Here is a 15,724-nt window from a genome sequence, read left to right as displayed (position 1 = left end):
AGTTTTTATTACGAAGGAAAACATTTTATTTTCTCTATTTGAAGTATTAAAGTATTAAAGTGAATGTACTAATACTCCACCAGTATTATCAGCAGTTAAAGTACTCTTTGTGCAGTAAACTTAGATTTTATAAATCTACTCCTACTTTTATACACAGGATATATCTGTATATGATAGGATATGAAGCGGCACTATAATCTACCCAGTAGTACACAAAGTACCTCATTAAGAATCTCTTTCATATATTTTATGAGATAAAAACAAATAGTACAGTATTTTACAAGAATCTCTGATTTATGAGTACTTTTTTTAAAGGTACATTATTAATCCAGTCTTCTTACTTGTTGTGAAGTATATCTGCACTGTGGTATTTGTACTTTTACCTTATATATTTATATTTGTACATATGTTGAGTCTAAAAGTGATATATATCTTCATAATACTAATACTTCAACATATAATATGTATTATATGTGATTATACTTTTTAGACACACACACTCATAAAAAAAAATCAATCAATTAATATTTGATTATTCATTCTTTTTGTTGTGCTCATAATAAGAGTTATTATTAAAAAACCTCATTCATTTCAGGATCAACACGTTTAAGGCGTCAGTATGCAGAGAATGTGTGTGTGTGTGTGTGTGTGTGTGTGTGTGTGTGTGTGTGTGTGTGTGTGTGTGTGTGCGTGTGTGTGTGTGTGTGTGTGTGTGTGTGTGTGTGTGTGTTTATAGAGAGAGACAGCAGTGTCTCTGAAGTTATCCAGAACACAAGCAGCCCCCTCTGGTGGAAGAAAGCAGTACTACAACCACATGTCCCAAACTGTATCTCCTTCCTGAGGGTCAGTCTGCTCGATGTATTATGTCCCAATTCAAACAGTGGACACGGCTCACCAGCACCAACACTGATGGTTTTAATGTTTATGATCAAGCAGATCCATAAGGATTATTATGTTTCATGATTCCTCCCACATTTATTTTCCACAATCTGGCTTCAATTTACTTCCTCTCCGCCTGCGTCTCCATAATGTACGGGTGTGTTTTTTTCCTCTCCTTCCTTTGTTTGAACACAAAGAAGTGGACGGTTCACTTGTTCCCGAGACAATGGAAGTGGAACTCAATCGCTTTACTGATTATTATTGGGTTACAAATTCCAAAGGAAGCCCATTGGACAGCACTGCACCACGGCCACAGAGCAGGTGCAGCGCAGGAACCCGAAGCTAAAGGACTTAATCCTCATTAAAAGCAACTGATCAACTCATCATTAGTCAGGGCATCTTCTAGAATAGGGGCTGCTACTTCGGCTGCACACCAGGAGATCTCCTCAAACCTCCCTGATACCAATGGGACGTTGTTCTGCCTTCACCTCCTACATCCACCGACCTCAACACAAGACGAATAAATCAAACTAAGTAAAGCCAGAGAAAGTGTCCAGTAAGTCATGCATATAACTGGTGGTGGTGTCATTTTTCATGTCGTTTCTGGCATTTGTTGGCTTTTCATTTCCTTTGGCTAATAGCATGGGATAGCTTCATCTCATTCTTAGAAAATGTTCCTGCTATTCTCTCTAAAAGCTACTTCTCGCGTTTTATTATTCAAGTGGATCTTCTCTCTTCACGGTATAATGTCATTGCATTCCTGTCAGTTTGACTCCCACTCTATTTGCTAGTCTAACAGACCATTGCTCAATCTCCTGGTATAACGTGAACGTTTTCAAAATCCCTGCTGTAACGTGACCTGGCATAACGTGATCGATTCTTATTTCCTGGTATAACGTGACCGTTTTCCATTTCCCCTCCAAAAAAGGTCTGAGTTACCTAATTTCTCATTTCCCGGTCTGAGCGAACCCGGTCTAGAGTTGTGCTGCGGTCTATGTGACCCCAACTATCCTGTTCTCCGGTCTAACTTGACCCAACTATCCTGTTCTCCGGTCTAACTTGACCCAACTATCCTGTTCTCCGGTCTAACTTGACCCAACTATCCTGTTCTCCGGTCTAACTTGACCCAACTATCCTGTTCTCCGGTCTAACTTGACCCAACTATCCTGTGCTGCAGTCTAAACGTGACCCCCGACTATTCTTTTTGAAGGTATAACTCGACCCCAACCTACCCTAGTCTAAGGTCTAACTTGACCCTAACCTATCCTAGTCTAAGGTCTAACTTGACCCTAACCTATCCTAGTCTAAGGTCTAACTTGACCCTAACCTATACTAGTCTACGGTCTAACTTGACCCTAACCTATACTAGTCTAAGGTATAACTTGACCCTAACCTATCCTAGTCTAAGGTCTAACTTGACCCTAACCTATACTAGTCTAAGGTCTCACTTGACCCCAACCTATCCTAGTCTAAGGTCTAACTCGACCCCAACCTATCCTAGTCTAAGGTCTAACTTGACCCTAACCTATCCTAGTCTAAGGTCTAACTTGACCCTAACCTATCCTAGTCTAAGGTCTAACTTGACCCTAACCTATCCTAGTCTAAGGTCTAACTTGACCCTAACCTATACTAGTCTACGGTCTAACTTGACCCTAACCTATACTAGTCTACGGTCTAACTTGACCCTAACCTATCCTAGTCTAAGGTCTAACTTGACCCTAACCTATCCTAGTCTAAGGTCTAACTTGACCCTAACCTATCCTAGTCTAAGGTCTAACTTGACCCTAACCTATACTAGTCTAAGGTCTAACTTGACCCTAACCTATACTAGTCTACGGTCTAACTTGACCCTAACCTATCCTAGTCTAAGGTCTAACTTGACCCTAACCTACCCTAGTCTAAGGTCTAACGTGACCCTAGCCTACCCTAGTCTAAGGTCTAACTTGACCCTAACCTATCCTAGTCTAAGGTTTAACTTGACCCTAACCTATACTAGTCTAAGGTCTAACTTGACCCTAACCTATCCTAGTCTAAGGTTTAACTTGACCCTAACCTATCCTAGTCTAAGGTTTAACTTGACCCTAACCTATCCTAGTCTAAGGTCTAACTTGACCCTAACCTACCCTAGTCTAAGGTCTAACGTGACCCTAGCCTACCCTAGTCTAAGGTTTAACTTGACCCTAACCTATCCTAGTCTAAGGTTTAACTTGACCCTAACCTATCCTAGTCTAAGGTCTAACTTGACCCTAACCTATCCTAGTCTAAGGTCTAACTTGACCCTAACCTATCCTAGTCTAAGGTCTAACTTGACCCTAACCTATCCTAGTCTAAGGTCTAACTTGACCCTAACCTATACTAGTCTACGGTCTAACTTGACCCTAACCTATACTAGTCTACGGTCTAACTTGACCCTAACCTATCCTAGTCTAAGGTCTAACTTGACCCTAACCTATCCTAGTCTAAGGTCTAACTTGACCCTAACCTATACTAGTCTACGGTCTAACTTGACCCTAACCTATCCTAGTCTAAGGTCTAACTTGACCCTAACCTATCCTAGTCTAAGGTCTAACTTGACCCTAACCTATCCTAGTCTAAGGTCTAACTTGACCCTAACCTATACTAGTCTAAGGTCTAACTTGACCCTAACCTATACTAGTCTACGGTCTAACTTGACCCTAACCTATCCTAGTCTAAGGTCTAACTTGACCCTAACCTACCCTAGTCTAAGGTCTAACGTGACCCTAGCCTACCCTAGTCTAAGGTCTAACTTGACCCTAACCTATCCTAGTCTAAGGTTTAACTTGACCCTAACCTATACTAGTCTAAGGTCTAACGTGACCCTAACCTACCCTAGTCTAAGGTTTAACTTGACCCTAACCTATACTAGTCTAAGGTCTAACTTGACCCTAACCTATCCTAGTCTAAGGTTTAACTTGACCCTAACCTACCCTAGTCTAAGGTCTAACTTGACCCTAACCTATCCTAGTCTAAGGTCTAACTTGACCCTAACCTATACTAGTCTAAGGTCTAACTTGACCCTAACCTACCCTAGTCTAAGGTCTAACTTGACCCTAACCTACCTTAGTCTAAGGTCTAACTTGACCCTAACCTACCTTAGTCTAAGGTCTAACTTGACCCTAACCTATACTAGTCTAAGGTCTAACTTGACCCTAACCTATCCTAGTCTAAGGTCTAACTTGAGACTTATTGTCTCAAGAAGAGTTACTTATTGTATATGTTGAGAGTCATTTCTTTGAACATCTGTGACTCGGTGCACACAGTCGATGTCACTGATGGAACATAGTTCCTCTAATAATGGAGATTATAATTCAATAGAGTTTTTAAACAGGCAGCATGTGAACGTGTTTCAACAGCATTTCAGACTGTTAAACTTTAAATTTGTTGAAATAGAGCCACTGCGTGTTCGAAATAGATTAAAACCCACTGTATTAAAATGTTATGTAGGCTACATATGGATTTCACCACATATATAGCAGACTATGATAACCTTAATTCATAATACTAAACCAATGGACATTACAGAATGAATCCTCTTTGTTGTAACCTATTGACTCGGTTCCTCGCTCTGACTCCGACTCTTAAGATGTGATCAGTCCTTATTTAGCTGAATCGTGGCATCTGAGCTCCACTGATGACATTTTGCATTCACCACGCACAAGCTTCACAAACTCAGTTCTCCACCTCAGGATTAGTCTTAAAACTTACAATGTCTGCATCAAATGAAGAAGTGTGTCAACAAAACATTTCCTTATCCCAGTTTCATAGTTGATTGTCTGACATCAGAGAGAGAGAGAGAGAGAGAGGGAGAGAGAGACAGAGGGAGGGAGAGAGAGACAGAGGGAGGGAGAGAGAGGGAGAGAGAGAGAGAGAGGGAGAGAGAGAGAGAGAGAGAGGGAGAGAGAGAGAGAGAGAGAGAGAGAGAGAGAGAGAGAGAGAGAGACAGAGGGAGAGAGAGAGAGAGAGAGAGTATTTAAAGCCTGTTGGTATTACCTTTCTGTCTTTGTGTGGAGAGACCAGCACATTCACTATGTCTCCGTCTCTGTTGCTGCTGCTGGTCAGCGCCGCCCAGGCTTCTCATTTCTATGGGACGGTGATGACTTACTACCCAAAAGACCCCGACGCAGCTGGAAGCATCGCGGTACGTACAGCTGCCCTGTCAGCCAGTGTTTACCGGTTAGGATGTGACAGAAGTCAAATAACAGTGAAGGGTTTTGAAAACACCTTTCCATGGGGTTTTCCTGTGGATCCTGGACCATCTGAACACAGTTAGTCAAAAAAAAAGAAGCAACCGATATTTGATCCAAAAAAAACAACATTTATTAGAATATCTGCTTTCTAAAACATTTTGAGCAATTCATCAGAAGGAAAGTCTGGTCACGTAACAAACGACCATCTTTACCTGAACCCAACGAAGTATTTCACCATCTTTATTAAACATAACTAAGTATTTCATCATCTTTATTAAACCCAACGAAGTATTTCACCATCTTTATTAAACCCAACGAAGTATTTCATCATCTTTATTAAACCTAACTAAGTATTTCATCATCTTTATTAAACCCAACGAAGTATTTCATCATCTTTATTAAACATAACTAAGTATTTCACCATCTTTATTCAACCCAACGAAGTATTTCATCATCTTTATTAAACATAACTAAGTATTTCATCATCTTTATTAAACCCAACGAAGTATTTCACCATCTTTATTAAACCCAACGAAGTATTTCATCATCTTTATTAAACCTAACTAAGTATTTCATCATCTTTATTAAACCCAACGAAGTATTTCATCATCTTTATTAAACATAACTAAGTATTTCACCATCTTTATTAAACCCAACGAAGTATTTCATCATCTTTATTAAACCTAACTAAGTATTTCATCATCTTTATTAAACCCAACGAAGTATTTCATCATCTTTATTAAACCTAACTAAGTATTTCATCATCTTTATTAAACATAACTAAGTATTTCACCATCTTTATTAAACCCAACGAAGTATTTCACCATCTTTATTAAACCTAGCTAAGTATTTCATCATCTTTATTAAACCTAGCTAAGTATTTCATCATCTTTATTAAACATAACTAAGTATTTCATCATCTTTATTAAACATAACTAAGTATTTCACCATCTTTATTAAACCCAACGAAGTATTTCACCATCTTTATTAAACATAACTAAGTATTTCACCATCTTTATTAAACATAACTAAGTATTTCATCATCTTTATTAAACCTAGCTAAGTATTTCATCATCTTTATTAAACATAACTAAGTATTTCACCATCTTTATTAAACATAACTAAGTATTTCATCATCTTTATTAAACCTAACTAAGTATTTCACCATCTTTATTAAACATAACTAAGTATTTCACCATCTTTATTAAACATAACTAAGTATTTCATCATCTTTATTAAACATAACGAAGTATTTCCCTCTGAAGACTATATTTATGAAACAAGCTGAAATTGACTCGTAGGAAGTTGACATTCGTAGGAAACTGCACAAAAAATGTTAGTTATGGTAAAATATAAAATATATCCTACGAGCCGTCGTATGAGGATTCACTGCACAGTTTTTCAACACATTTATTCCACAGACCACTACTTTCCTTGGATACTATACAAGTGAAATATTACCTTCAAATAAATTGTGATTATGTGACGTTTTAAGATATTAGACGAGTGCAGGTCCAGACAGCAACGATTGACCTCCAGAGGACCAGGAGATAACCGACCAACCAACCTGGCCTCCGTCCCCCGTGTCTGTCTTCACATGTTCTCTTTGACTCGTCTTCCCTGTGACTCCGCAGGTGGTCTTCCGCTATAAGCTGAACTTCCACACATGCGCAGCTGTTGACTCGTGGACCTGCATCAGCGGGAATTGTGGGACTCTGAGTTCTCCAGTGCTGAACATCGTGGACCAGGAGAGCAGTGGACAGTGGTGTCAGAGAGAGGGAATCATGACTGGGAGGTTTCTCAGCAACGCTCCATTGCAGCTGCAGTGAGTGCACCATGACCATGCAAAACAAAAATGAATCAATATGTTGAGGCCCTGGAAAGAAAAGAAGCCTTTGCTGAAACATATATTGGTGATTTAGGACCCAAACACTGACGGCTCAATGATCCAATGCAAGAATAATCTCACCAAAAAGCAGTGGGGTATCAGGTAGCCAAGCTACATCCAGCAAAGAAACAATTAAAGAAGAACCAACAACCAACAGACAAGAGACAGGAGAATGAACACAGACATGAATCAGACAACCAGACACAGGTGTGCAGACAAGAAAAACAACCTGTGTGTAATTATTTGGGTATCAAACACTATCGTAGTTGAATGGGCACTGTATCAATTACGAGGAAACAAACCGATTTCCTCATGCGCTCTGTCTGTTTTTATTCAAAACAATATGTCACCTCAAACTCTTCAAAGAACAATCATCTGTTGTTTTTCTTCCACTCAAAAAGTTTACATTTTTCTACGATAATTGTTTCCTTGCCGTCGTCATGTGAAATAAGGATTTATTTGCAAACTTAAACCAGGAGTTTAAAAAGTTGCCTCCACACACGTGCAACACCGTGCTAAAAAATGACTTTTTCATAACTTCCACTGTAGGTTGAGCGGTGGTAACTGGATCAGAAACGAAAACTCCATCATTAATTGGAAAGCTGTGACTTCGGTGGAGCTGAGGACGCGGTCGGACACCGGCCGAGTCAACGCGTCCCCCCAGACCACCATCCTGCCAGCTCTGAGGTAGCTATACACTTAAACTGTTTGAATGTGTCACAACACATATTTTATGATGATAGAATCATGACCTTATCATATCTTATAAAAAATAGAACAAAGAAAAAATATGTGAATTTGGTTTCTTTTATTAGTTTTACTCAATTTAAACTTTTTAAAAATACTTAGATATTCGAAAAGAGCCATAAAGGAGGAAATCTGCTGACTTGTGTTCAGGCTCACATTCAAGCTTAAGTTCATAAAGACGTCTGCAGTACATTTCCTGGTTCAAATGTTGAGGAAGAAGTTATTCAGGTTCCCTGCAGTATCTAATTCCAGCAGAAAGACAGTAACTCGATTCACTTTTGCTGTTACCTTTGTCTGGACACAACTGCATTAGCAGCAGCGATTGGCTTCATGACTCAGGCTTCACATGGAAATTGCACAATGTTTCTCTCTGTCAGAGTTCCTTCAAACTGTCGGAGAGATTTCAACCTGTTGGCGTTCGACCCTGACGGTGACGACGTCAGATGCAGATATGGAAACACAGCAGCAGCAGAATGTGACCCATGCACACCGCCCTCTGTTCTCAGCCTCTCCCCAGTGAGTAAAAACAGAAACTGATGCTTTATAATCGCACCATTATAGTCCATTCATAATCCAGAATCAGATCCTTTACTGCAGTCATAATACTACCACTAATCTTTTATTTGATTGACATCCTTCCCCTGAATGTACTCCATTTAACACGGCAGTTAAGTACTTTTTTGAAGATGCACATTTTCATTGAGAAAACGTCAGTTTATCACAAACATTCAACATCAAGACATCTGTTAGGAAGGGGATGAAAAACTGTCACCAGAGAAGAAACTAAAGCGGTCAGACAAATTAAGTAGAGAATCCAACATTGGACAGATATAGACTCAGTATGGTAAAGAGTACAATATTTACCTCTGAGATGTAGTAAGGTAAAAATTACATTATGTACCTGTGAGATGTAGTGGAGTAAATAGTACAATATTTTATTGGAGGAGAAGAAGAAAGTAGAATAAAGTGGAAATACTTAAATAAAGTACAGTTTGAGTAAATGTACATAGTTACATTCCACCACTGGTTTCGGCTCACGGTGCTTGTTTTATCAGTTTGGTCTTGTTGGTCAAATAAATGAAAATAGCTTGAAAGCCTACATTTGGTTCCAAATGAAATGTAGTAATAACACGGTAGTTATTTTGACCTCATGTCCCTTTTTGTCCTCTTGCAGTCCTGCTCTCTGTCATTCAGCCCCACCGATAGCAGTAACGAAGGTTCGTACGCTGTCCAGCTGGTGATGGAGGACTTTACCAGGCAGACTATCATCTTGATTGAAAACAATGGGAATGTTACCCTCTTGACTACCAACGTCGCAATCAGCAAACTGCCGGTCCAGTTTGCATTTATTGGTAAGATTTCTTGTTTTGGCAGCCAGGATTTATGAGGTTTTATGGAAACTGGATAAATATACAATCAACATGGCAATTGGAAGCTTCCTCTGCTAGCTAGCACGAGTAACAATCATTAAAAAGCAAAAGCAGCATGTGTAGACATGTAGTATACCTTCCGTAGCTAACGTAGCATAGAAGTGCTAACATTAGTTAATGGTGTGCTAACGTAACCTGCTAATGTTAGCTCTACAGATCTTTAGGTAGAAACGTGACGTTTCAGAAACGTATCACGATGACACAACACTTCACCACGAGCTCTAAATCCAGTAAACCAGCCTGAACATGAAGAACATCTGAACCCACTGATGAGTCTCTGAAGTATCTGCTTCCCTGTGAGACCCTGTTCAGAGTTTAAAGGCGTGTCAGCCAATCAGCGTTGAGGATCAGCGTTGAGAAGCTCCGCCCGTCACCACCGCCGTCTTGCCGTTGCTGAATCAAACTGCTGCTGGTCTGCCTAAAGTAGCGCTGATAGTGGCATCATTCAGACGCTGTTGTGGGACTACGGATAATAGTATGAACCCAGACACCATGGAGTTTGATTTTCCGACGTATGTGGAGTTTACACAACAAGTATAAAGCAGAACTAGTGGTTATTTCCATGGTGGATGAAGGAAACGGCATCCGTTTGACGGAGATAAACCAGACGCAGTTTCTGGAGGAGTCGGTGAAATTCACCGAGCTGTGTGCGGCTACGGATGATGTCATGAACCCAAACACGAGGGCGTTTCATGTTCCCACATGTTTGGGACTTCCTTAACAAATATAAAGCAGAACTAGTGGTTATTTATTCCATAGTCGATATCGGAAAAGATAACTATTTTTCACGGAGAGAAGCGACGGAGATAAGCCACGCCCCCTTTGTTGCGGCGCGATATGTCTTTGTCGCATTTGGTGTGAACACCCTTGTTTCACTCACGCGACCAAACTGAAGCGGTAAGCGCGACGCGACAATTCGTGTCGCGTCCGGTGTGAACACAGCATTAGCAAAGCGTCAATTGCTATTTTGCTATATCTCTAACATTAAGCTCAATGTAAAGCTCTAGTTTGTTCCAATAGATATAGTAGATATACATATTTCTCACAGTGTTAGTGCAACTTTTATCCTGCTGGTGGCAGCAGAGAAGAAGCCGCCAAGTCATTAAAGTCATTAGGATTCGTCCTCTGGGCACCATGAATGTCTGTTAAATGTTTAATGTCAATCAAACAGTTACCGCGATATTCTCATCCAAACCAAAGTGGTGGATGACTGTTGCTAAGTGGTTAGCATGCCTGTCTTTCAATCAGAGGGTTGGTGGTTCGTGCCCTGGCTCCACTAGTCCATGTTGATGTGTCCTTGAGCAAGACGCTTAACCCCTAATTGCTCCCTGTTGCTGTGTCTACGGTGTATAGAGCAAAAATGTGAGTTGCTTTGGATAAAAGCGTCAGCTAAATGTAATGGGCCGACTGATGGATGAACAAACCGACTGGTATTTCCATCCTTTCTCTAAGTCTTGCTTGTCTTCATTGTTGCAGTGGATCCTGTGGTGCCGTCCTGCACAGAGGGACTCTATCTGCCCAAGTTCCTGCCTCCAACCCCACAAAACAGAGCTCAGCTGTACACGCTTGTTAATCAGTCTCTGGAAATCAGCATCAATGCTGAGGCAAATAATTCCACGTAAGTCAAAAGTAATTATTATTATTTATTTGTTTTACTTTTTTAACCATGTAAAGTGCCTTTGTATTACGTATTATTATTATTAAGGTTAATGATGCAGAATGTTCTATGGTGAGATAAGACATGCTTATCCACATTAACATTCTGGGGTCTGGTCATTTTCTCGATTTTACATAATTTTTAAATTTCCCTTTTTAAAGTCACTAGCATACGATACATACTCATGTGTTGTATATCAACAATTACAATTTACACTTGTGTCCAAAGGCACAAGCGTAAAGAGAAAATATGACTAAAGCAAAAATTTTGGAGATTTTTCATATTTGTTGTGAAAACATAACTTTACTCATGTGGTATATCAGTTTTAGTGATAGAAATTGGTTTACCAATTTCTAAATGGTCTAAATGGTAGTCTAAAATGGTAGACAAATGTAATTAAATGTCTAAAACCAAATGTATTATTATATGGTGGGGAATATGAGTTGTCACAAATGAAATGACAAAAATGACACAAATGACTATATGAACATCTGTTTATTGAACTTTAACAAAATTGCAAAGTGCAAATGTAAAACACATATTGATAACAAATAAAAAATTCTAAATAATAAATACTGTATATAGCCACATATTAAAATAAGAAAATGAAGACACTATTCAGTCCTCCTCATATATTAAAGCAATAATGATAACAAATACAATATTCTAAATAATAAATAATACATTCTTAATATGGCCACATATTAAGAATACGTTTTATTTTATTAAGAATGAAATATTTTATTATGAATTAAGAACGTAAGTGCCCGCTCTGCATGTCATGCACTCAGCTTCCGAAGCATCACGGCCGAGGCGAAAACATGGGTATTTTTTTTTGTTCGTCCGTGAACTTACATTAACGTTTCGGCATGGCTGCAGATGTCATGTGCTGTTGTAAACAATGCAACTAGTGGAGGGGGCAAGGTGCTCGGTGTTGCCAGATTGGAGATGGCGAAGTATCGTACCAAAGCTCAAAATGGTCGTATTTGGAGGATAATTATCGTGCATCTGGCAACACTGAGATCGGTTGACCAATGACAGTTCTCTCCACAGTCAGAGCTCGCGCAAGAAGGTGGAACGTAAGGGAGATACCATTTCCGAAACTTGTAAGGGCGTAATAACTAGTTTGTGAAAGACCCAGAGAAACACAAATATCCAATGAGGCAAAATCCCGGACGTTTTTGGCATTTTTTAGGTCTCAAAAAGAGGACATGTCCGGGAAAAAGAGGACGTCTGTTCTCCCTACCTAACGTGACATAAACACTGCTGTAGTAACGATTAACGGAGATCCAACGCTACTAGACTTACTTACTACAAATCTAGTGACGTGCTAACGCTACGAAGCTATCGTTGTTAAACACACGTTAGTTACGGTCTTACAAACGGATGGAGGTCCAACACTACTGGTCGTACTAAGGTCACTGTAAGAAAGTTAACGGTGATAGGGACAACAGTTGATTACTCACCGTTCAGTCTCACAGAAACGCTGTAGCCAGCTATCTGGCCCGTTAGCTCCGGCTAGCTCCTTGTTAGCGAATCCTTCAGGCACTGAAGCTGCACCGTCTGTCCCCTCCAATATAGCTTCGCTCAGGACTCTTTGCTTGGCATCTTCTGACTCACATTGAAGCTTTGCATGCGTCGTAAGACACGTCCATGTTTAGATGCTCAGGAAGTGGAAACCATATCCGCCAGATTCGAAACCATATCTCTGTGACGTATTATTGTTAAGATATAATTTTATCAAAAACTTAAACATCTGGTTTAACGCTTCGAAGTGGGCCCCAAAGGGTTAAGACATGAGTCAATGGTTTTCTTTTGCTGGGGAATTCAGGTGCACGGGAAATGATGGAAAGAACAGGTTTGACAAGAGTGCAACAAGTTTAAAAAACAACCAACTGTATGAAATATATGTATACAGTATGCACCGGCTGAGTTTTAAAGGCGATCCCCGATAAGACCCACTTAAATGCAACAAGTGTGATTTCTCAAAAATCAGTCAGCAGTGAAACAACTGCCACAAAGGTAACGATATTTAAAAAAAAAAGATGTATGGTGCCAGGTGAGGATTTCGATCATGCCGTCTTGGAAAATAGTTTGGCTTCATTTGTGGGTGGGGTCGATTTTGTAAAGGTTATCTTAACGTGCCGAGCCTTTTCTTATTGTGTTTGTTAAAGGGTTTCCGAGCTGCTGTTCAGTGGGCCGCATAACATCCTCAACACTACATCAGGAGCAGGACAGTACATTCTGAGATGGACGCCGTCTGAAAACGAAGATGGAGAAAGCCACCCTATCTGTTTCGTTGTCCAGGCTGTTTCCCAGTCAGTCACTCGTCCCACGAACATTTCCCCAAAACAACACTGACTACGTTTAGATGAACACTCATGTACCACTATTATTCACAATTTTCCAAATAGATATGGTTCATGTCAACATCATGATATTCTGAATTAGGTCTTATTCTGAAAGGAGAATTTTTACAACAAAGACGTGTGATATGTTGATATTATTCTGGTTTTAGGAACATTCTTTGGACATGTATACAGCTCAGTCACAACATGCTTCAGTTTGTAGAGCTGAAGTAGAGATGCAAGCCCAAAAGAAAAGAAGGAGAAACACACCTAGTTTTAAACATCATGAATGATTTGGATAACAACAGGTTTTTGGACAAATATTTAACAAATATCTCAACGTCGGCCTTTTCAAGAAGCTGTATGAAGGAATGAAAGAGGGAGGCTGAGTTCACACGGTCCGACGAGTCCTCCACCACTGAAAAAAGATTGTGATGCAAAGAAGCCAAATAGCAGAAGCGTCTCCTGCCGTTCCACTTTTCCATATTTTAAAGTGATAAACAACAAGTTAGGGCTTTAAACAGCAGATAGTGGCCTTGTCGTGGAATTTACTGGTGATGAAGATGCTGCATAGGGTCGTTTTATGTTTATCTGAATATGCATAGCTGCCTGTAAACCCCAATAGATATATTGGGATATCAATGTTCATGAGCCATGCAAACAGCTTATTAGAAATATTGTCCTTTTTTTAGTCTTACGGCCACTCAAAGTGCTTAAATACTACATGTTATCGTTCACCCGTTCACATATATTCATACACTAATGGCAATAGCTACCATGCAAGGTGACACCTGACCATCAGAACCCAAAACTACTTCATAATTATACCTTTAATAAGGAGAGCTTTAGCAAGAAAGACTATTCTTTTTAACATAAAAAACTTTTAAATTAAATTAATATCATTTTGTAAATGAGCTATTGTATTAATTTATCTCCACAGGTCAGTCAAGTATCACTCTGAGCTCCGATGTGTCATTGTGAGTGTTGGAAACGGTGAGTGGAACTCCTTGTTGTTTTTATATGTGATGAATTTCATTGCTGATTTTCTGGATTAATAGTCAATTTGTCATCTTTTATTTACATTTATTTTTACAGACCCAACAATAACCACAACAACCACACAACGCACAACCACGTCACTAACCACAACTATCAGCTTAACAACCACACCATTCACAACAACTACTCCATCCACAACATCTACTCCAACAACTACTCCATCCACAACAACTACTCCAACAACTACTCCATCTACAACAACTACTCCTTCTACAACAACTACTCCATCCACATCAACTACTCCATCCACAACAACTACTCTATCCACATCAACTACTCCTACAACAACTACTCCTTCTACAACAACTACTCCATCCACAACAACTACTCCTTCTACAACAACTACTCCATCTACAACAACTACTCCTTCTACAACAACTACTCCTTCTACAACAACTACTCCATCCACAACAACTACTCCTTCTACAACAACTACTCCTTCTACAACAACTACTCCATCCACAACAACTACTCCTTCTACAACAACTACTCCTTCTACAACAACTACTCCTTCTACAACAACTACTCCTTCTACAACAACTACTCCATCCACAACAACTACTCCTTCTACAACAACTACTCCTTCTACAACAACTACTCCTTCTACAACAACTACTCCTTCTACAACAACTACTCCATCCACAACAACTACTCCTTCTACAACAACTACTCCTTCTACAACAACAACTACTTCCACAACAACTACTCCATCCACAACAACTACTCCTTCTACAACAACTACTCCTTCTACAACAACAACTACTTCTACAACAACTACTCCATCCACAACAACTACTCCTTCTACAACAACAACTACTTCTACAACAACTACTCCATCCACAACAACTACTCCTTCTACAACAACTACTCCTTCTACAACAACAACTACTTCTACAACAACTACTCCATCCACAACAACTACTCCTTCTACAACAACTACTACTTCTACAACAACTACTCCTTCTACAACAACTACTCCTTCTACAACAACTACTCCATCCACATCAACTACTCCTTCTACAACAACTACTCCTTCTACAACAACAACTACTTCTACAACAACTACTCCATCCACAACAACTACTCCTTCTACAACAACTACTACTTCTACAACAACTACTCCTTCTACAACAACTACTCCTTCTACAACAACTACTCCATCCACAACAACTACTCCTTCTACAACAACTACTACTTCTACAACAACTACTCCTTCTACAACAACTACTCCTTCTACAACAACTACTCCATCCACATCAACTACTCCTACAACAACTACTCCTTCTACAACAACTACTCCTTCTACAACAACTACTCCTTCTACAACAACTACTCCATCCACAACAACTACTCCTTCTACAACAACTACTCCTTCTACAACAACTACTCCATCCACATCAACTACTCCTACAACAACTACTCCTTCTACAACAACTACTCCTTCTACAACAACTACTCCTTCTACAACAACTACTCCATCCACAACAACTACTCCTTCTACAACAACT

The sequence above is a fragment of the Taurulus bubalis genome (genome assembly GCF_910589615.1).
Source record: "Taurulus bubalis genome assembly, chromosome: 3".
In the NCBI taxonomy this organism is placed as follows: domain Eukaryota; kingdom Metazoa; phylum Chordata; class Actinopteri; order Perciformes; family Cottidae; genus Taurulus; species Taurulus bubalis.
Note: the sequence above shows the minus strand (reverse complement) of the source record.